This window comes from Xyrauchen texanus, chromosome 32, assembly GCF_025860055.1.
Source record: "Xyrauchen texanus isolate HMW12.3.18 chromosome 32, RBS_HiC_50CHRs, whole genome shotgun sequence".
In the NCBI taxonomy this organism is placed as follows: domain Eukaryota; kingdom Metazoa; phylum Chordata; class Actinopteri; order Cypriniformes; family Catostomidae; genus Xyrauchen; species Xyrauchen texanus.
Window position 1 is genome coordinate 34,840,539 of NC_068307.1, and position 24,068 is coordinate 34,864,606.

At 38.9% G+C, this 24,068-nt stretch overlaps 1 protein-coding gene across 2 annotated transcripts in view; it reads right to left on the reverse strand.

Annotated features, from left to right (window-relative positions):
* The window catches only part of LOC127625724 (cyclin-dependent kinase 18-like), a 108,506-nt gene extending 96,571 nt beyond the window's left edge, over positions 1-11,935 (reverse strand). For both annotated transcript variants that reach the window (XM_052101087.1, XM_052101086.1), the window contains exon 1: positions 11,726-11,935. The gene's annotated coding sequence lies outside the window, so the exon portion shown is untranslated. The remainder of the gene's footprint in view (positions 1-11,725) is intronic.
* Positions 11,936-24,068: the final 12,133 nt, after the last annotated feature.

Here is a 24,068-nt window from a genome sequence, read left to right on the forward strand (position 1 = left end):
GGGGGATGAAGTGATTGTATATTTAGAAAGAAGCCTTGCAGCAAAAATGCCTTTAATTCTTGCCTCCCTATTTGATGGAGCAAAAAAATGACCTTTTGTTTTCTCAGTCTGTATCCCTATGACTAGCGAGATGTCTTGTACCACTACAAGGAGCTCTTTCTTTAGATATGTAGATGCACGAAGAAGAATCTTTCATCCATAAGCTAAAACAATGGCCCCAGTGTTTCTCTTAGTTAAAATACAGAACATCTGATGACAAAACAAAAGAGAACTGCCAACTAGCAGCTAAACATTTGAAATGGCTGTATTAGTTCTTCTGGCTTTGTGTAAAGAAACCTGGTGAAGACTACATGGTCATTTTGTCATTTTTTTGTATCTACAGAGATATATCTGAACAAAATGCAAATGAGACATTCGTTGACAAAGTAACAGTACAGTGTTTATATATCTCAACTGGTACAACGCTAGCAAAGCTAAGGGACTCCAGACTATGGTCTAGCTATATCACAGAATAAAGATCTAAACAGCTTAATAACTAGCAAATATAAAAAATGCTTTTCTGTGGAGGATTTGACATGGCAGTATGTTCTGTGCTAAAGGAACTGGTGCCATGCTGGTTTGCTGGAGGCCGCGTACAAGTTTATGACCCATTAATGGCCTCAACGAGATATGATTTATAGAAATAAATCTGTGGTGACTTTCTCAGTGCTGCTGGTTGACTAGCTCTGTTTGTAATGTTGGCAGAATGTCATCATCCTGATAATCGCAAATTGGTCTAAGTTTGTTATTCTTTAAAAGTGACAAAATTAAACACAATACATGCAACACAAAGGGGATTTACTGTGACTAATATCACTGTTATTATTACAGATTCTTGTGAGCCACATTGCACGGATATATGAGTCATCATACAGTACATTCCATGGGTCATTTTACAAGGCTTAACCTTCACACCCAAAGGAATCAGAAATCAAATAGCCTATAAGAAATTAGTAAAAAAATTATTTAAAAAAATACATTAATTTGCCAATGTTAAGCATTCAGTGAATGTGGGATATGGACTTCCATAGATGAATCTAGGACAGCGAGATCAAGTTACATACAAAATCAAAACTTTATCTTGTAACAAAGGAGTTTAAAGCTCTCTCTTTAAATTTATTGTTCTTGCATCTAGATTACTCTGAAAGCAAGACTTTTAATATACAAACATGTAGGAACCTCAATTATCTATCTCAATTATTCTACTTGATAGAATAATATACCAACTTTGTTGGTATAACCTATTTTGTTGAGTTGAACTTATTTGAATTGAATAAACCAATTATTTAGATGTTCGACATAAAACACATTTCTTAATGTTACTCGGAAAAAGTTGTTACAGTCTATCTTATGTCCTTTTGCTTCTCAACTCAATTTATCTGCTTTTAATGATGTTTAGATAATTTTACTGAAAAAATTTTTATTAAGAAAATAAAGTTTTGCAGAACTTGCAGAATAATAGACAAACAAAGCGGCTTATGTATATCCATTCTGCAACAGAAGCAGCATTGAGGTTAATACAATGCTAAGCTATTTGTATAGATAAAACCTCTGTTCAAATGCACAGCATAAAATAGCCAGCCTTTGCCCCTTCTAGATGAAATTATGCAGAGCTGAACAGACCAATTTGCCAATTTTTTTCCCTTTTGCCATATGCTGTGTAATAAATAACTGTGGCAGCCATGGGTTAAATTATGACGGGCTAATTATCTGTCTAGTTAGTAGTCCATTAATCTACTGTAATGGCTCACATATTTATAGTGATGCCATCAGGCCTGCTCTAAAGCAAAGATCAATAAGCACTCAGTTCTATAAGTTATTTGTAGTAAATCAATAGTTGCCCTATAGAGACCTTTAGAGCCATAATTGGTATTTGTAGATCGATAGTGTATCTCTCTGTCTCTCTTTCTCTATGTCTTGCCTTGACTATATTCAGGGTGTGAATTACAGGGGAGTTCAAGTTTAAAAAAGAAGTGCTCAGTAAAGAGTTTTAATTTAACTTAACGTAAATTTATTCAAGCATATTAATCTTGGTTAATGGCATTTTCAACATATACTAATTCATTTTCAACAGTAAAAGTTTACCTGTCTACAGTGAACAATTTTATTTTTATAGATTAACCCAAAAAAGTATAATTGACTTTTGGTTAACTGTGCTCAGCACTTCAAAATACAGTTTGTGTTGTGTTAGATTAATTACTGCAATCAGTGGTGCACTGAAAATTAGCTATAGCAATTCCTTTAAAAAAGTTGAAGTGAACGCCATCCTGAATACCATCTGAAATCCATCGTATAATTTGCACACAGAATGTGTTTCTAGAATACATCATGTCTCTATGTGAATTTAATTAGTAGTCTTAATTACTCATTATTTCAATTGCACATGAATTAAAGTACTAAGCAATAATCACATTTGCTTAAATATCAACATATTGTACACATTACTGCTAAAGTATACATATCAAACTAGAGCTGTGGTACAGTATGATTGTGTTAACAGTGTGATGGTAGAAATCTTAACATTATATACATATGAGAGTGACAAATAAACTATGAGAAATGTCAAAATACAGAGTGTAACATACCCCAAAAAGTAAAGATGTGGAAGAACTTGTTAGTAGAGGGTGTAACACGCCTCTATTACTGATGTAACGTGGTTCCCTGAAAGGAGATAATAAGATGCTGTGTCAGTAGCCGCTGCTGTGGGAGCTCTTCTCAGGAGTATCGATCTCTGAAATCCTATTAAATCATATTACATTTCTCCACCTTAATAAGTCAGGCCACAATACCACATCAGATTTTTTAGAATGAAAGCACAACTTCCTTTCAGGTGACAAAGGTCCCTTTCAAGGTGGTCACTTCTGTGCTAATGCTGTGGGAGCCGTATACCATAACAGCGTGCTACTGATCTACATGCACGTGGCAATGACTACTAGCCAATAATGTAGTAAAAATCACTGAAAAGTCCTCCCTGTCATATTTAAAAATAATTTAAAAAAATAAACCATTTTTGGTAATAGTATAACAATGATACTAGCCAGTCAGTGTAGTGGAACATTGTATGAATAGTTCTGTTTCACACACAGTGGGAATAGAAGAGACAAAAACGGTGACTGGAATTTGATACAATGGCACTAGCCAACAGGGTTGTGGACCAATGAAAATAACTCTCTTTGCAATATAATTCAGAAAAGAGAAGATGACATATTTAAAACCAGTATGTCAACATAAGAAATGACTGTAGCCATTTAGGGTAGTGAAATATTGCAGAAAGCTCTACTTTGCACATAGAGGTAAGCGAAGAGAAGAAAAGATGTGTCATAGACCATTATTCTAATGCCGTGACACTAGCCAACAGGGTAGTGAAACATGACATGTATCAATCCTCTCTCGTAGCCAAAACCTGGGAAGGTAGGTGGGAAACATCCAACTTATAAAACTGGCAAAGGTGTTCAGGGAAGCCCATCCTGCAGCCAGACATATATCCTCTAAGGACATGCCCTTTTCCCATGCCCAGAAGGAAGCCAACCTCCTGGTAATATGAACCCTAATACCAATGGGACACTGTGTGCCTTGCAACTTAAAAGTGAGTGCAAAGGCTTCCATAATCCAGTGGGAATTTATTTGCTTGGATATGGTCAAACCTCCAAAGCATACAAAGAGCTGTTCAGACTGAATTGACTCGGTCAAAGCATATACAGTCTCTTCACCTCGTCCGACTCTAAGGGAGGAGAGAATGCTTGCAGGGTAACAACCTGAGCCCTAATAGGTGTGGCCAGCACTTTTGGTACATAACCCTCTCTGGGCTTGAGAATGTCTTTTGACTGACATGGCCTGATGTTCCCAACACCTTTGACTGATGCCAGAGTGAGTAGCAGCACAGTCTTCAAAGAGAGAATACGTAAGCTTGAAGCTAATTTTGGCTCAAATGGGAACCCGTGAGCATATTTATTACCAGAGATGTCCAAGACCGGGACTGTAGCGGGGAGATTGGGTCTAAGCCGTCTCGCACTATGTGAATATTTATTGTGTTTGGCTACAGACAAACCACTCAATAGTAAAAATCAGTAAAATATGCATCCATCCGCTCTTGCAAGAAGTAGAATATTGTTTTTGCATTTTTGAGCTAGTGCATCCAAGTCCTGCAGAGCCTGGGTCATGCAGTACCAGAGGCGACAATGGTGGTCTCCGGGCCAACAAACTGCAGTGTTGTCATTCTGGATCAGACCATGAACCTGCAAGTCTGTCAGTGCAAGGAGGATTGCAAGCAGTTCTAGACAATTTATCTGGTATTTATGTTGTTCAACTGTCCAGGTGCCGAAGGCAGGACGACCATCACAAAGTGCTTCCTGGCCTATGTTTACATTTACATTTACATTTCTGCATTTGGCAGACGCTTTTATCCAAAGCGACTTACAGTGCACTTATTACAGGGACAATCCCCCCGGAGCAACCTGGAGTTAAGTGTCTTGCTTAAGGACACAATGGCTGTCGGGATCGAACCAGCGACCTTCTGATTAACAGTATGGTGCTTTATCCCACTACGCCACCACCACTCCATATGTTGGATGTGTCCACCATGACAACTTTGGATATTGCCACTTAGCCTAGCACAATGCCCTTCTGATAGGATGTGAGTATTCTCCACATAGCTAGCACGGCTAACAACAGTGCATCACTGGGAAATGAAAGTCATGAGGTACTCTCAAATTTCACTCAACATTGATGAGGCTTATGTAATAAGCTTAGAGGGATTATGGCAGTCATGGTGGCTGTTAAACCCAAAACACACTAGTAAGTTTGTAGCAGTAGGGCAATCCTGGCTTGAATTCGTCAAGCACCAGAGTATAGATTGAGTGTGTTCCAAGAAGGTATCTTGCAGATTGGGAACAAACATGCTTTTTCCAACAACTGACTTAGAGGTCTAAATGCTCCTTAAGTGTGAGCAGCAGATGTTTGTCCCCAGAATTGTGCTAAAAGCAATATATCTTTGAGGTAGTATTACACCAACACTGCTCAGCCTCAGCGGAGCAAGCACTGTTTCAACACATTTCATAAATGTGAGGGGTGCCAGGGACAACCCGGAGATCAGGACATTGAACTGGCGGTAAATCTCAAGAATGGCCTGTGACGAGGCACTATCTGCACATGAAAGAACGCATTAGTCAGATCGATTGACACAAATCAGTCCAGAGTACGGACGTGAGACATTATTGGTCTCTGAATAATCATCATGAACGGAGACTTCCTGAGTGTCCTATTCAAGCTTCTCAAGTCCAGCATAGGCAATAGCCCACTGTCCTTCTTGGTGCTGGCAGAAAATAGCAGGTTTAGAAGCCCTATATAAATATTTGGGATGGGGACATTGTACCTCTGAGTGCAAAATTGACATGCCTGCAGCCTCATGAACTCAAGCCCACCTTCGGCTTTGGTCATTGTTTTCCAGTTTAAATTTAATTTAAATGTGTGTAGTTGTGAGCCCCATGCAACAACAAAAGGGTTCAAAAACCTTTTTGGAAGGTGATAATCATGACACGGAACTAACAGCAACGATTGGCTGTGTTCTGCTTTCCTGCTCGGCTACAGTGGGGAAGCAAGAAGGCTGCTTTACTGGGCAATCATGAGGCATGAAGAAAGCACTGAGTATGCCTTAATTCCCCATGCTGCGACATACAGTAACAATGGTCTGACATGTCGCCAACAACAGCGAAACAGGCACTGAAAGTGACCTGCATCTTGTCTCCAACCTGTTTCAGTCTCAGAGGCCGATTTGTACCCTTTTCCTGCCCCAAGGTGGAAATTATAGTAGGTGCTTACCTGGGCATTCATGTCTCACTAATGCAAATCTGCAACAAAATATCCCTGACATCATCATCTTCGCTGAATGTGAACGTTAACAGCACAGTGGAGTGAGCCGCAAATTGCCACAGGTGCGCTGAACAGGAAAAGAATGTTGAGATGGAGAAGAGGAGAGACCCATGGCTCAAGCAGGTGACAAATCATCTTAAAACTCTTCCTGCTCAGTATCCCCACCTGGCTAAACATAGGGAGGGGAGGGGACTGGCATCAGCTTTCCCAGAAAGCAAGCTGAGAGCAAAGCGTTTTTAGTGTCATGCACTCACAATGAACACAATCAAAAATCAGCTAATTTATTTATTTTTATCCCTGATATGGGATAATCGTTTTATATATAGCATCCACCTCATCATAATCTCAGCAGAACGTGATTGTATCATGCACGCCAAGTAAGGCTTACATCATCATGGCTGTATTAAACAGGTGAAGCCACTTGAAATGGAGGAGAGACACAAGGCTCAATCTGTGGTAAATCATCCTCAAACTCGCCGTACTCTATATCCTGCCCTTGCTCACCACATAAAAAATATGGTGGGAGGAAAGTGCTACCTACAAGTATGTAATTTCCTTGATTGAATATGGTTTCAGAGATTAGTACTCCAGAGAGTAGCTCCCACTGTGTCAGCTACTGACATAGCATCGACGTGACTGAAGTTTTGTTGTTTATGATTGCAGATTGTCGCAACTTAAAGCAAATAAACATATGTACAGTGCTGTCACAGGTGTGCATATATCAGCTGTTGTAGAACTGCTTTGAACACGGCTCATCTGATCAAAATTTAGAGTCAGAACAATGCTAGTTTTACCATTTTTCAACTCAAATGTTATGCAATGCAAGGCTTGTCATTCATATGTTATGAATAATCTTAACTTTTGGTTCATCAATTTCAAAATAAAAAGTAAATAATATTGCTTTTAATCATTTTAACAGGTTTTAATTATCTGGATTATTAAAAAATTGGCAATACCGCCTGGTTACTTAATATAAACCATATTTTCATTGAATTATTAGAGAAAAATAACTATATTGTGATTTATAATGTTACCGTCATAGGTGTTTCTTCAACTTCAGGCAATTTCATGTCAATTTCAAGTGTATTAAAAGAAAATGTTTTAAACTTTTTTTTCACAATCACCGTCTATCACCACTGATGGACAGCATCTTTTTAAATCAACCATAAATCAGTAAATGCTGTAAACGTTACTGAGAATTTCTAGCTAGCAGTGTGAAGAGAGGCTATTAGTTCACAGTGCTGTGAGAATTGATGCCAGCGATGCAAGATAAAGAGGGCAGATGGTGAAGAGGTTGAATCAAGAGCCTCTCATTGCCCCAGATCTGTACCCAGGTGCCCATGTTTGGTTGACCTTCTTCCTGTTCCCATCAAAGCACAACAGCATTTTGACTAAAAAGAATCATCCACTATACAGGGTGGCGTTTGTGTACATTAATTATCCTGGTGTGTTATTTCTTGTTGGACTGGGAATTTCAGGTCATTTACACTGCAAATGCTGAGAAGAAAGGCAGAGAAAACAACTTTATAATCGAGATGCCTGAAATGTGGGATATGGACATTCACAGATGAAGTTTTAAACAGTGAGCTCATGTTACTGTACGTACATGCTAAACCCAAACCTTTTCTGTTTTGCTCACTTATTCTGACCCATTAGCATCACCAGACCTGAGCACATGATATATTGCCCTTCCTTTATCCTGAGGAAATGTTTGATATGAATCCACTCTTCACAAATGCCTCAATGGGAGGCACAGTTTATCTCAAATGAGCAATAAAACCCCTCATTTGATGCTCTCTTCCAAGGCACAGTTGCACAATTATCTTCAGTAGCCTTCGTGAAGTATGTCTGCACTGCCAAGGAATGAAATTAACAGAGTTATAAGACCAAAAAAACAGCAGTTTCCCTTCCTGAATGCACTATTTGCCATTGGGAGAAAATGCGAGCTGTCTAGACTTTGGCGATAATATCTGTCATACTCTCTACCTAAAAAGGAACTCATAAACAGGCAAAATAAAATTATCTTCTCTACATTACAGGTTTGTCCATATATTTTCTATGTCTATTAAATTAAGGTTATATTCCCACAAATGGAATCAATTTTATGGAGCAAATTATGAGGAAACTGACTGTTCAGTATGACTAACTCATAAAAATAACCTTTTCATGTACTGGACTAAACATTTCCACAGTTTATTCATAGCAGTAAGCTTTTACTTTGCTAAAGTCTCAACAAAGTAACGTGACAACTCATAGTTATTCATATGAGATGGGTAAATCGTAATATATAAGACTTAGCTTGTATGAAAAAGTATGACATTTATTCCCATAGAGACCAACCAATCAACAAAAATAATTTAAAATTAATTTAATACAGTTGACAAATTTTAGCTAGCCTTCTATCCAACACTATATTTTAAGAAAGGAAGCATCAGTGAACATATTTGGCTACTCATTCCATAGTTATTTATGCAATAAAAATGATGATGTCAATATGTCAGTATGTCAATAACCTGTAATATGCGTCTCTTGTTCTGTTCCAAACCCAATGTTACTTCCCCTCTAGCAAACAAACATGTGTCTTTCCATGTGCCCTCACTGGCTGATCCTTGTGATATCACATGTTCTAAGTATTTTGAGACCTGCAAAGTAAAAAAGTGCAGTTGCTGTTTGAATGTTAGATGTTTTGTTGTTTGATTCACACGTTCTCTGATCACATCTATTTAGCCAGGCATACACCTAATTTATCCCACAATTAGGCTGCTTTAGTTGGGTCTGCCGGAACCAGAAACCAGAAACATTGAGCATGATCTCTAACTCTGCAATAAATTCAATGGCATCTACGCTTACATCTTTTTATTTGTTTCCCTGTCTCAACCTCGGGACTCCTACCCTGAGGTCACCAGAACCGGCTGGATCCAGCACCATTCCTGCTTCATGTTGGACTCCACTGCTACGTGTCGCAGAATGATGATGACTAAATGCAGCCGGTGCCAGCCAAACATCACTTCAATCTATTATGATGGACTTCAGAGGATGAAATTATGCCAACTCCAACCTGCATCACCTCGGTCTATTTATGGACTACGATCCTGAAATGAAATGCTTAGACTAACAATTGCCAACAAAAGCCTTCATCAGCCAATTAACAAGGACAATTGCATCTGTGAACTTCTGCAATTAATCTAGATGAACTTCAAAGACTGTGGTCATTAATCTTACAGTTCAAACACAATCTATGTTTAATCAATGACCCTTATCACTTAGTTTAATAATTTTAAACCATGATTTTACCTATACATAATTAATATTTACATTATATTCATAATGTTAGCCAGAGGGGAACTGGCCCCCACAGTGAGTCTGGTTTCTCCCAAGGTTATTTTTCTCCATTAACCAACATCTTATGGAGTTTTGTGTTCCTTGCCACAGTCCGCCTACAGCTTGCTCACTGGGGTTATTAATACAATTATCATTTAATTATTTATAAACACTATTAAAATTCGTATTTTATCTAAATTACACAATGATGATTAATCGACTTTATAGACATTACAGTTCTTATCGTCTGTTAATGCTAATATTCTGTAAAGCTGCTTTGAAACGATGTGTGTTGTGAAAGGCACTATACAAATAAAATTGACTTGACTTGACAGGGTACCAAATCATGGTATAAAGGTATAGTTTACCCAAAATGAAATTCTGTAGTCATTTACTGACCCTAATGTTGTTCCAAATCACTATAACTTTCTTTCTTCAGTGGAGATGTTAGGCAGTATATTAGTTTCAGTCACCATTGACTTTCATTCAATCTTTTTGCCATACAATGAAAGTGAATTGTGACTGAGACTCAGATCACTTTTTGCAACTCAGTAACATGTCTCTTGTCAAGTCATAATGATAGATGGCAAAATCATACTTTTAGTTGTCTCGTACAAAACCCCTAACCCCTTACACAAACTCTAAACCTAACCATGGTTTTAATTGGAAAATAACTTGCATTCCATGGATGAAAGAAAAACATGTATTTCCTTATGTTTAAAAGTTAAAACTAATTTTGGACTGGCCCATAGGACAGTGTTATTGCTCAGAAGTTGATCTTTCATATCTCAGGAGATTTAGAGTAGTATTGAGTAGTATTGACTTAGTTTCAGATGATTCTGACACAGTTCTTTTGGAGAAACAAAAATGGACACAAATGAGTCAATTGTTTACATACAGTAAGAGTTTAGAGCTATACAAATGAATGTGGATAGCAAAGAGCACATAATCTGGTGTTGGTGTGAAATGTTTGAGTTCATATTAAAATCTCGGACTTTTGATTGCATTTGATTTGGTATCTTGGCAAATCTAATCATAGTTTGAGACAATGTAGAGATCTCTTCTTAAACTCTAGAAGAAACGCATGTGAAATTACTGGATTCTTTTTCTCAGGAGAAAAGTCTGAGAAGTAAGAGACTTCCTGCAAGTTGGCTCCTATGAAAACGTATGACTATTACTCCCACGGAGAAAAATAAACACACTGATGAATAATGTTATTGCGATTTGTCCTAAGTTTAACACCAAACATCTTTCCTAAACATATCCATGATTTTAATAGGAAAATAACTTTTGTTTTCCAGAGAAGAAAGAAAATATCTGGGTTTGGAACAGAGCGAGGGAAGCGTATTACAGGTTATTGACATATATCGGTCATTTGAATTGTGTCAATAAATAAGGAATTTGTAACCAAATTTATTCACGGATGATTCCTCTCTTAAAATAAAGTTTTTGATAGAAGGCTAGGTAAAATGTGATGCCTGTATTGAAAATCTGTTTGTTGATTGGTTGAGCTCTATGGGAATAAAAGTCGTACCTTTTCTTACATGCCAAGTCAAATTATATCTTACAATTTTGCCATCAGAACCTTCCAAAATTCTACAGAGAACTTTTTATTCTCTTAAAAAACATCTACCAGTGGTTTAAAGACCCTGGAAACCAATACGCAAGAACTAATAATGCAGCAACTCCAAACAACCATACAGCCAACTTAAGAATCTTATATGGCAAAAAAAGTTATCTTTCCATTAAATAACCTTTATTTATGTAGAGTGTATCCACAACCAGTGAGCTGTCAGACTGCCTTTTACTCTAAAATGCATGACTACTTTATTAATAGCTTCTCTAATGAAGCACCACCGACCGCCTATTGTGGCTTCATACTGGTCCTGCTTTAAATACGTGTTATTGAGTGACTATGTGTGCATTTGCGGTTTAGTGGTGTCAGATAGAGTGTAAGAAGCAGGCATGTTATGAAAACATTGCAATGTGTCACTTTAAAGCATCTCGCCACTCTCAGGATGCCGGTGGCTGAGAGCACTCTACAGAAATCTATAGTCCGAGCTGTATACACGCAACCATGTATCATGTGCGCATCAAAGCCCACGTCGTCAAGCACACATGACCCCAAAGCCGCATATGTTGCATCAGTACACGTCAGCACTAACGCCTGCGTGTGGGTTTATAAAGATGAGTAAATGTGTGGAACAAGCCTAAGAGGACAAAAACAGCACATATATGCCATTATACAAGGATTAAAAGCAAAACCTGCAAAACATGCATTCGACTTCATAAAACAGTATTAAAGTGTATAACTTTATGCACAACTGAAGTCTAGCTTGAGATGATAACAATGGCAATACATTTCAGTGCCTATACAGTCTTAATTAGTCCGCAATTAGTAATGCATCTAAAACTCATAACAGTTCTTAACAGTTTGTACCATTGAACCAATGCAGAAAAGACACAGATATGGTTGCACGCACAGCTGCATACTCACAGAAGTGTATGGAGTCTGCAGGAGGCAAACAGTAGACTGTGTCTCTACTCTCCTTTCAGTATGAAAGGGAGGAGAAAGAGAAGTGGGGTGGCGGCCTCCGGGTCTCAGGCTGCGAGCACACCGCCAGACAGATAATCCAAGACTGGAGGTGTCTTATTTAGCATGCATGCAGTAGACACAGGCACAGCCGCTTCTCTTGCCTTTCCCTACTCTCTATGTTCCCTCCTACCTCTATTCATGAGAGACCTCCTGACAGGAGGAGATGCACCATGACATAACAGAAAAAAAAACAGGAAGCAAATGTCTAAAGGATTTTATAATCAAGCTGGGTCTCCACCCCCCCACATGGCTGTCTCTCCTCCCCTATTGTTATAGCAACGGCCAATCGGAGCACTTCATAACGCAAGCCCTCTGTGCCTACAGAGAGACCGTGATTCTTTCATACTAGGTCTTGTTGATTATGGCTATAGTGTTTGTGTGTTTGTCATGGTCCTGGATGCCGTTAATTAGCTGATGTGACCAGTGGAAGGTCACAGTACTCTGCGTTTCCCTGCTATATGCTGTCAGACTGGTTAGATTATCTCCTTTGTGGTTTACTTTTTTTACTCACAGCTCCTAGTGTGTGTTATTAAGAGAGATATCAGACATCTGAATAGACTAATTAGGCATTTTGAATGCCACAGAGGACAAAAGTATGCACAGTAAAGGAATAGTTCACCCCAAAATGAAAGTCATAAATGACTTACCCTCATGTTGTTCCATGGAACCACAAACTGAGATATTTTGCAGAATGTCCGAGCCACTATTTTCCATACAACAAATCTATTTATAGACCAGGGGCTGTCAAGCTCCAAAAAGGACAAAATAAGCACCATAAAAGTAGTCCAAATGACTTGTGCACCATATTTCAAGTCTTCTTATGCCGTACGATAGCTTTGTGTGAGAAACAGACTGATATTCAAGATGTTATTCACAGGAAATCTTCCCCTTTGTCATTAATCTGAAGTCTTATTTGCAGTCACAAACATTCAGATATCCTGCAAAGTGTTGGGGAGAAGTTAACTAAAAGTGGAGATGCTGCAAACTTAAAATGTTTCAGTAGGGTGACAGTTGTTCAGCTATTTTCAAAATGGTGTAGCTTTTCCAGTAAAAGTTTTTTTTAATAATAAAAATACTAATAATTAATATATATATTGTTCATTGCTGCTGCTTTATGAAGAGTGATCTGAATGGTGTACACATGAGATAAAGACTATTCTCATAATAGTTTTCTATAAAAAGTTTTTTTATTATTTATTGTACGGGTGACCTCTTCAATGTGTTTTGCCATGTTGAAATGACATGGTCCTCTGTGTTTCACTAAACATCTAAGAAGAAAATCCTCACGCTCATTAGCTGCTGCCTATGTAGATACGCTTGGTATGCTTAGTGCAGTGTTGTTTGGTGATGCAAAGAGCAAAAAGAATACAATGGAACGTACTTATTATCGTGCTTTAGAAGCGGTGACAACACTTGATTCAATAGCTGTACTGTCAAAGAAGTGAAAAGGTCAGAAGAAAGAAGACAGAAAGACAAAAAACTAGAATAAACATCGGTACGGCATACACAAGGTGGACAGATTTGATGACGGAGAAAAACACGAGTAGTGATGCCCAGTGTTGGGCAATGTTAAATTTAAAAGTAACTTGTTAGAGTATTGCATTACCCCTTAAAAAAGTAACATTATTAAAAAGTACTATTTATGGAAAGTAAAGGATTACTTGACTTTTGTGTTACTTTTGCATTACTTTTTTCTCACAGCAACTTTTTCTTCTGCTTTGCTATGCACTACATACAAATAAGCCATGCATTGCAGACAAGATACATTACAGGTCATGCTAACTAATGTACAACACTCATGTCAAAACAACATAGTAAACAAACAGATATTTACAAAGTTGGTCTTCATGGATCAATAACACTTGTTACAGTCTTCATTCGTTTAGTAGCTTGGCTCAGCAATTGTTGTGGATTTTGAGTAAACCATGACATTGGTTAGTTTGGAAACAAAACAATAATAAAGGTAATAACTGTCTTTAGAAATAATGTGAAACGTTGACAGTCTCCAAAAATTATTGATATGAGGGACAATAATAATATGTCCTTTACTGTAGAAGTCTGTTCGCTTGAATTCTGACATTTGTTTTTAGGCAATGCAATTATATTATATTAATAATAAATGAGGTTATAAATGACCTCAAACTCCGACATTTTCCAGAAGCAAATTATATTTCAAAGCTGGAGGGGGAGCAGAGAGGATCACGCTTATCCACATTGATAGATGGCAGTACATCGTCTAACACCATTGTTGTATCGGTACTTAAAGCACACGAAGAAGAGCAATGCTAAAGCTAGTTTCATGTTATAACTCCTACAAAAATTAACCATGGTTTTACTAGTAATATTGTAGTAACCATGTTGTTTGGTGGGAACCATGTTTTTAATACAATTAGCCCTGGTTTTACTACAGAAATACAGTAGTATCCATATAGTAACCATCATTTTACTATAGTAGCATTGTAGTTACCATGACTGTAGTAACCATGATTCATTTTCGTTAAGTAATATCACACTATTTAACTAGCAAGTGATATTATTGATTTCTGAATTAAATAATATCATCCGTATGTATAGATCTTTTAACTATCTTAAAATAGTTTCAAGAGTAGCTTCACTGTTGTTTAACTACTTTAGATAATGAGCAGTTTGTCGCTTGGGAAGGAAAGTTTCAAAGTAGCTTCCCCGATACTGATGGTGGGTCACGCTGAGTCACCCAAGGTTTGCCATCAATAATGCCGAATGCCATTGGTTCTTGCGTATCTTGTAATAAAAACTTGACAATATGCGGAAGCACAATTGAGATTTAAGAATTATTATGCCAAACTGATCCAACTGTTAATTTGGAAACAAAAGTTTAGCTGCTGAAATCAGTCAGTGCATTTAAAAATGTAATCACTGCCCCCAGTGGCCAAGGCAGGACATGTTGTTGAATGTATATGGGCACGTGTGGGCTCCAGTTTCTGAGTGTTATGTCCACAGAGTGACACCATAAGCAGGTAGTATTTTAGTTGTATGTGTTGTAAGACAGTCAACAGGAATGCATATTTTATTAACCCTGCCCCCTTACACAAACCTCAACCCTAAACTTGTCAGTGATGGAAAAATTTCATTTTTGAGCGAAAATACTTTGCTTATGTGAACGCAATTACATCCTGGTTTCCACGGAACCAGAACCCATGTCTAGGAGGTTGCTTGCACTATGTGCAATCAGTAGCGGTAGAGGTAAATGCTTGAATCAGGCTTGAAATTATGAAAAAAACGTCTGATATGGGGATGCCACTTGGCAGTAGTTCAACTGAATGGGGTTGATTTTAGGGTACATGAACATTTAAAAGAAACATGTTGACTTCCAGTGTAATCATGTTGATGTCGCAAAGGAAGATTTTGAAGTGAATAAAAGCTATTGGTCACACAAAGCTATCATATGGCTTTAGAGTAAAGTGCACAAGTCATATGAATTACAGCAGTTATGGCGTAGCCTGGGCCGTAGCCAATCATGCACGTCTAGAAAAAATTAACCATTCGTAGCATCAAGGCAGACCACAACAGTTGTGATTGGCCCAATTTGTAACCAGAGACCATCCCCCAGGATTATATAAAATGCCTTATGTAAGCATCGCATTTTCTCAAAGATTAATTTAAGATCTGTGCATATCCACTGATCAGTGAATGTCACTTTGTATTTCGACCATGTTGGCCAGAGCAAAGAGCCTATGGTGTAGGTTCAACGTAGAAGTATAAACCGGCCTTAAAGGTGCTGTAAGTGATTTTAGCCATTCTGGAACTTCCACGAGGCTGTCTCATTGAATTAGACACACCCCCTCTTTCCAAAACATCACCTTCCAAAGATAACAGATAACAACTGAGACCGTCACTGAACAACCAAACTTCTCACAGTTGTCAAACACAACAGTAGCAAAATAGTGCCCTCAACAGAGTCTGAATATGACACTAAACCTGAACGTTCCCTTTCAAATACTACACTATGAGAATGTGCATTGATTGACAGGCAGGCAAATGATTGACAGGCAGAAAGCACATCAAAGTCTTCTCATTGTCTGATCAAAGAATGTGTCCCCTGCCCACAATATCTTTCAGTTAGAATTAACATTAAAAAGAAAATCGCTTACAGCACCTTTAAGTCATATGGGTTTCATACAACATGAGGGTGAGTAAATTATGACAGAATTTTCATATTTAATTGAACAACAATTTTAAAATGTGTCTTAAAACACAAAACAGTTTATTAAAACATATAAGTATGCACAAAATTGTAGATCTTCTGCCCCTCAAACTCAGTCAAAAGATCCTGTTCATCAAGTGAGCAGTTCAGATGTCCAAACAAGTTTTAAGGATTGTTTATGTCTGCATATCTGTGTTTGTTTATACCCACAGTATGCTCAGCACATTACCTTTAGCAGGTGAGTCAGTCACCTGACTAACATTACATACAGATAATGCTTAAAGTAATAATAAGCATCCAATTTATGTTTTCAGACCTGAATTAGAAAATGTACAGTAAATGTACAGACACATTGAAATTTCATGAGTCCCAAATGGCTGTTAAACACCTGTTGAGCTACACATATAACACATAAGCTACACGTATGTCTTTTCTCAGGCAATTTTTGTGTTACACTTGTTATAGCTTACTTCCACGTATCTTCGCCATCAAATAGCAATCTCAGATATAAATCAACGAAATTGTAGCGCCACTTTGGTTAAGAGACAGCTTGAGTCAAAATATTATGACCAACTGCCTAATATGCTTCTAGTCCTCCGCCTGCAGCCAAAACAGCACTGAGCCACCGAGGCATAGACTCTGTAAGACTCCTGAAGTTGTACTGTGGTATCTGGCACCAAGACATTAGCAGCAGATCCTTCAAGTCCTGTAAGTTGCGAGGTGGAGCCACCGTGGATCGGACTTGTTAGTCCAGCACAGCTCAAATATGCTCAATAGAATTGAGATCTGGGGAATTTGGAGGCCAGGGCAACACCTTAAACTCTTCATCATGTTCATAAATCCATTCACGAACAATATGTGCAGTGTGGCAGGGCACATTATCCTGCTGAAACCCAGGGTTTCCCAACAGAACATCTCCCAGCAGATCATCTTCCCATAGTGCATCCGGTTTGTGGTTTGTCCCTCCTCGGACCACTGTCAGTAGGTACTCACCAATGCTGACCGGGAGCACCCCACATGCCTTGCCATTTCAGAGATGCTCTGACCCAGTTGTCTGGATATAACAATTTGGCTCTTGTCAAAGTCGCTCTGGTCTTTACTCCTGTCCATTTCTCCTGCATTCAACACGGTGACTACGAGAACTGATTGTTTGCTGACCATCTAATCTACCCTGACCTTAACATGTAGCCTTGTTAGGAGATGATCAATGTTATTCGCTTCACCTGTGAGTGGTCATAATGTTTTGGCTCATCAGTGTATGTGTACATGCCTATGGAATACTGATAATTCGCCATTGTCACAGAAAATCAATGTCATAAAGTAGTAATTTGTATGAATATTGTACTTGTCTTATAATAAAAAAAGGATTATACATCCTGTCATAGTAAACTATTTTTAGTTTTCTCCCTTGGTTTTAATCACTTCTGCTTGTATTATTCACATCTACATCAATTTGGTTATACAGTAAGCATCAACTAAATAAATAAATGAGATGGCATACAGGTGAATAAGTGATCATCTTGTGGTGAACTATTCCTTTAAAGTCTTAATCAGGCAGTGTTCAATTCACAATAATTAAAATTAAAAGAGTTGATAATCATAATCATGTCATATGATGTGATATTAGAATTTGAGAATGTTTACCCACTCTGACAGCTTTGATATCTTTGATCATTTGTCAATTTTGTTGATAACAGTAGAGTGAAAGTACAGCATTAGTGAACCGTTAAGATGTCTGGCCCCCTGTTGAAGCTGTCAAACGCTTTGTGCTCTCAGGATTGACTTGATTATAGTATCACATGCTCTGCTCAGATGGAAACCACCAACAAACATCAAACAATATTTTTGCAAAACAGCCCTCCTCACTTTTCCTCTGTCTGAACATGATCAAAGCTTGTGTTTGCCTTTTAACCTTGTTGTTCCAGTGAGCACTACAAATTAGTTTTTTATGCTGAAGTTCATTGTAGCATTTCCACCTAATTTCAAAAGGAAAGACTTTGTTCATGGGCAGAACAGCACCAGTGAATTGGCTAGAAGATATGGGGCATGGTGGATTCTGTGGTGATTTGGATTGTACAAGATTATAACGTAAAGGCTTTGTTGGCATAAAAAAGGGACCAGTGACCCCTAATTGTTCCAGAAGGTCATTGTAACAGGGGGGTTAAAATGGGAAAGGAGGCTGGAACCGGCTGAACAGTCAAAGTAATATTTAATGTAAAATGAAAACTTAAAGACAAAACACAAATGCACTCACGGCAGCTGCGTGTGGCTCTCTCTCTCCCGAACTGCTGCATCCGGTTGCCTTTATCCCTTTCCTTGGCTGATTAGACGGATTGGGGCTAGGCGTGCATACTCATGGCCCAGCCTACCCTCCACCTCGTCACAGTCATATACAGATGATGTTCATTTTGCTTATTAGATTAACTGTTCTGAACCGATGTTAAAACAGAAACATGTTTAGCTCATTCGGAATAGCAAATTTACATAACTTCTCTTTCTGCAGTGTATAGTATTATACATGGCAGTAAGCAAATGTTTTTGTTTGAAGGAAAAAGGTATTTTTTGTATTAGGAAGATTTTGCAAGATGATCTACTTTTAAATGGCAAACTCAATAAGATCTACCAACTAGATCTTATTGAGAGATCTTATTGTTTCATTTTTTTAAATGCTTGTTGGGACTACTGTATGTATCCCTACATGGAATTAATCTTGTAATTAATAAAAAAAAATATATATAATAATGTTCAATGTTGATATCATTCAGTTTTAACACTAAACCCAAAACACCTACAGCACAATAGATTACAATAGCCAGTGCATTTACCTCATTCTGATGATTTGCACTGAATGAAATCAGACAGTAGCTGCTGGTAGCTAGTCTCAAACACTGCTAGCTTCGCAGTTTCGCGCTCTGTTCTCAGAAGCCCTTGGAAGGCCCGAACCTAGTTGTCATGGCAACTGAATAAACAAAAATCTCGCCTGGTCAAAATGTACTCGTCAAGTGCAAGTCAGACAGAAACTAAAAGAATGAAAGACATTTATATATATATATATATATATATATATATATATATATATATATATATATATCTAGTGCAATGTACCAGCATTGCCTTTGCGATCGACTGGTAGATCGCGTTCGACGTATTGGGCACCCCTGCTTTAAAGGTACACAATAGGTCCCTAATGTAAAATTACCCAAAATGAGTCATACATTTTAATTAGGGAATGGGTCCGATACCATGCTCATGTACTTGTACTTCTGCTTGTAAAAATGCCATCTGATGTACCATCTGACGTACAAATGTCGACATATGAGTAAAAAAAATTAAATAAAATTGTTTTAGAAGCACCAAAAAATGGCATGGTTGCTTCTGCCATTATTACACAGTTTATTTATCAGTTTAGGTTTAAGGTTTTGGGTAGAGAAGTAGTTTTTATTGATTTAAATCTCGATAGAGCATTACATTTAAAACCCTCATCTGTTTATGAGAAAATTTTACTTGCTTTCAGTGCCACTAAGTGGGCATTTCACTTCAGAACTGCTGCGATACGTGTGAGAAACCACGTAATATCCTTTTGCAAAAATTTTGTCATAGCATGTTTTTTTGTCATGGGATCTGGCTTGAAAAAAGATGCATGAAAGTAAATGGTAACTAACATTCTGCCTAACATCATCTTTTGCATTCCACGGAAGAAAAAAGTCATGTGAATTTGACATAAGGGTGAATAAATAATTTTTGGGTGAACTACAGGATCCCTTTGATCTTTGATTTTTTTTTATATATAAGTAACAGAAGTGTGTTGGTCATGTTAAACCTTTTCTCCTGAGTCACTCAGCCGGCCAACCTGGGAAACTCAGCTGACAAAGAAAAAGTAGCAGCCAATTGACCTTGTCGAGTGACAGGAGAGAGATTAAAAAGTAGAGGGACAGCATTCTCTCCCCACAGGCAACACTGTGCAATCTGATTAGATCAGTGATGCCCTTCATAGTGGATTCTAATCCTAGTAGGGCCAAACGAACATAGATGCATAGAAACCAGGAAGTTATCGTGCTCACGTAAACAATGGGGAGCGCCATTCATAGGTCACATTTTCACTCTAAAATTAAATTTTCACTCCACTGACTGTTAGGTTTAGGGTTGAAGTTTGGGTTAAGACATTTGGTTAATAAAATATGCATTCCTGTTGTCTGTATTACATCACTTTATGTTTGAGCGGCCCGACATAGAGTGACATAGTGGTTTGACCAATGGCGTGTGTTTGGGTAGGAACTACTTGTTTGTCTTAAATCTATCCAAAAGTTAACAGTTTGCCATTTAACATTAATGTACCACCCCGACAGTAGAAAAAGGGTAATAAAAACAAAAAGGGGTGATTTTTAAATTATCTTCACGCTATGCTATATTAAAAGCAATACAACTAAACATTATAGGATGTTTTACCTAATTGCATTATTTATTTATTTTGTGGTATGTGGTTTCTGTCTGCATTAATGGTGCCCCCACAGATGTGCAAGTTACCCATGCCATGGGCAGTGACCCACACCTGGCCCATACAGATGCTGGCTTTTGGAACTGATGCTGATAACAGCTTGGAAGGTCCTTTTCCTCTTTGGCCTGGAGAACACAACGGCTGTTGTGTTCTCAAAACACAATAAGCAAAACACAATAAGTTAATAAGCAAAATATGATTGCTTATTAAAGCAAAGTGGGTTGCGATTACCACGTTGACTTTAGATAGAATTATTGAACTTTACACAACCACTAAAACAACAAAAAGCAAACTACACTTGTTTATCTTGTCCTTGATTGCGAGAAATGCATGATTTCTCTGCACTCCATGGTACAAGAAATATAATCACACCTCAAGGTCACAAAAATAAGAGTGATTACTCTCCTGGTGGAAATTTCATTTGAATCCAACCGTGATGTGAGCAGATGAAAAAGGAGCCAACTGTGTTCCTTACGTTTTTCTGAATTCAAAACTTTTGAGAACTCAGTCAGGGTTAATTAGTGATGCTCTTTATTGGAGGGCTGCATACACGCTGTGTTCAGGCAGGGCCTGTTGCTACTTCTCTGATGACCTTGGTGGCAATAAAAGCTCCATTATCAGACCGTGATGTCATCATTTCGTTACACTGCGGTAAGTTGATATATTGTCACTGGTCGGAACAAAAGAGATTTCACAGAAAGTGTGACTACTGACCTCAATGTTCTGGGAATACTCTTTGAGTTTATTCACCCTTTATTCTCAGCGGGAAAAAAAGAACCAATCTAGCCTTTGAATAAATATCATCATGACCTTTAGAGATATTATCATCTGTTTTTCAGACATTTATTTATTCAAAAAGAAAGTTAGCTGTGCTTCCTACAGAAAGCAACACTATAACTATAATTATAATTAACATTATAATTAAATAAAATTTTTGGCTTTTCAAAAATATTCAGTGACCAATGTAGCCACCCTTCTTTTCAATAACTGCCATGAGCCTTCCATCCATGGAGTCTGTCAGTTTCTTGGTCTGTTCACGATCAACTTTCACTGAAGCAGCAACCACAGCCTCCCAAATGCTGTTCAAAGAGCTGATTAGATCACTGTAATGGGAACTCCCCTCACATTTGAGAAGGGCCCACAAGTTCTTAGTAGGATTTAAGTCAGGTGATGAAGGGGCCAAGTCATTTTTGGGCATATTTGAGGCCCTCGCTGGCTAGCCAAGCAGTGGAGTACTTAGATGCATGTGATGGAGCATTCTTGAATGCCTTCTTGAATGCTGAGGACTTCTTCCTGTACCACTTCTTGAAGAAAATACGTTCCAGAAACTGGCAGTAGGTATGAGAGTTGAGTTTCAGTCCATCTTCAACTCGAAAAGGTCCAACTACCTCATCCTTAATGATAGCATCCAATACCAGTACCCCTCCTCCACCTTGCTGGCGCCTGACTCAAAGTGGTGTCCATTAGTGAAACAGCCATTGGCCTATCCATCTGGTCCATCAAGAGTCACTCTCATTTTATCTGTCCATAAAAACTTTGAAAAATGGTTTCAGGTATTTCTTTGCCCAAACTTGATGCTTCAACTTGTGCATCTTATTCAGTGATGGTTGTGTTTCAGCCTTCTTAACCTTGGCCATGTCTGTGAGCACTTGACACCTTGTTCTTCTGGACACTCCAGGTAGGTTGCAGTTCTGGAATATGGTGGCAGTGGAGGATAATTGGTTCCTGGTAGCTTCACGTTTAATTCTCCTCAAGTCTTTTGTGGTTAATTTGTGCCTTTTCTTCTCCAAGCATGTTTTTGTGCCACAGTTGACTATTTGCAATAAAAAGTTTGATTGTCCGGTGGTCACTCCTCAATAGTTTAGCTATTTACAGAGTGTTGCATCTGTCTGAAAGACATTTAAAAAAATTTTACTTTTCAGTGTCAGTTAAATCTCTTTTTTGGCACATTTTAGGGTTATGAATCTGCTTAATAATTATGCACACCTTGATATAAGGTGTTAGTCACTTTTGCTACACCCTCCTTCATTACACAAATACATATCACCTGAAAATGATTGAATCCAGTAAGCATTCAAGTTTATATGAGCATGGAAATAATGATAAGATCTGAATACTCACTTGCCTAATAATTGTGCATATATATATATATACACACCGATCAGCCACAACATTAAAACCACCTGCTTAATATTGTGTTGGTCCCCCTCGTACCGCCAAAACAGCACCAACCTGCATCTCAGAATAGTATTCTGTAGAGTGCAGTTATCTAGACTTGTAACGATGCTAGCAAGGACGAATACGATGATGAAGGAGTGAAGAACCCAAGTGCAGTTTTATTAACTAAATGTGATACCAAAACCCTAACTATAAATGAGAACTAAACTAGACATAAACATGAATATGACTAAAACATGGCTAAACATAAACGTGGCTTGGTGCCCCAAAATAAGAACACATACATTAAACATGACATAATCCCAAAGTTCTGTAGGGAGCTGGGGCGGTGGGTCTTGAGGCATGGGGCGTGACAGGGCGTGGAGCATGGGATCAAGGCATGGGGCGTGGGCTTGGCTGAGACAAGGCATGGGGTGGGGGCTTGGCTGAGACATGGCATGGAGCAGTCTGGGGTTTGGCTGAGACATGGCATGGAGCAGACTGAGGTTCGGCTGAGACATGGCATGGAGCAGACTGAGATTCGGCTATGACGTGGCGTGGAGCAGTCTGAGGCATGGCTGTGACATAGAATGTAGCTGGCTGAGGCATTGCTGTGACATGGCATGGAGCAGGCTGAGGTGTTGCTGTGACATGGCATGGAGCAGTCTGGGGTTTGGCTGTGACATGGCATGGAGCAGACTGAGATTCGGCTATGACATGGCATGGAGCAGCCTGAGGCATGGCTTGGAGCAGACTGAGGTGTGGCTGTGACATGGCATGGAGCAGGCTGAGGCATGGCTTGGAGCAGACTGAGGTGTGGCTGTGACATGGAGCAGGCTGAGGCGTGGCTGTGACATGGCATGGAGCAGGCTGAAGCGTGGCGGTGACATGGCCTGGAGCTGACTCTGGCGTGGCTGTGACATGGCCTGGTGCACACTCTAGCTTGGCGGCCATGACGTGGAAATCAGTGGGATTTGGAAACGACCTCCATGGTCGTGAACATTGGCATAGACTTAGAAATGACCTCCGTGGTCGTGAACATGGGCAGGGACTTGGAAACGACCTCTGTGGTTGTGAAGATGGTCAGAGACTTGGAAACAACCTCCGTGGACGTGAACATGGGCAGAGACTGAGACTCGGGAATGACTTCTGTGGTCGTGGGTGTGAACAGAGTCTTAAGAGCGATCTCTGTGGTCGTGAACATAAGCAGAGACTCAGGAGCGACTTCTATGACCGTGGGCATGAACAGAGTCACGGGAATGACCACTGTGGTCATGGGTATGGCCAGAGTCTCTGGAGTGACCTCTGTGGTCGTGGGCATGGACAGAGTTTCGGTAATGTCCTCTGTGGTCATGAACACAGGCTGAGACTGAGACGCCTCCTCCTCCTCTGTGAGGCCGAAGTTGGCT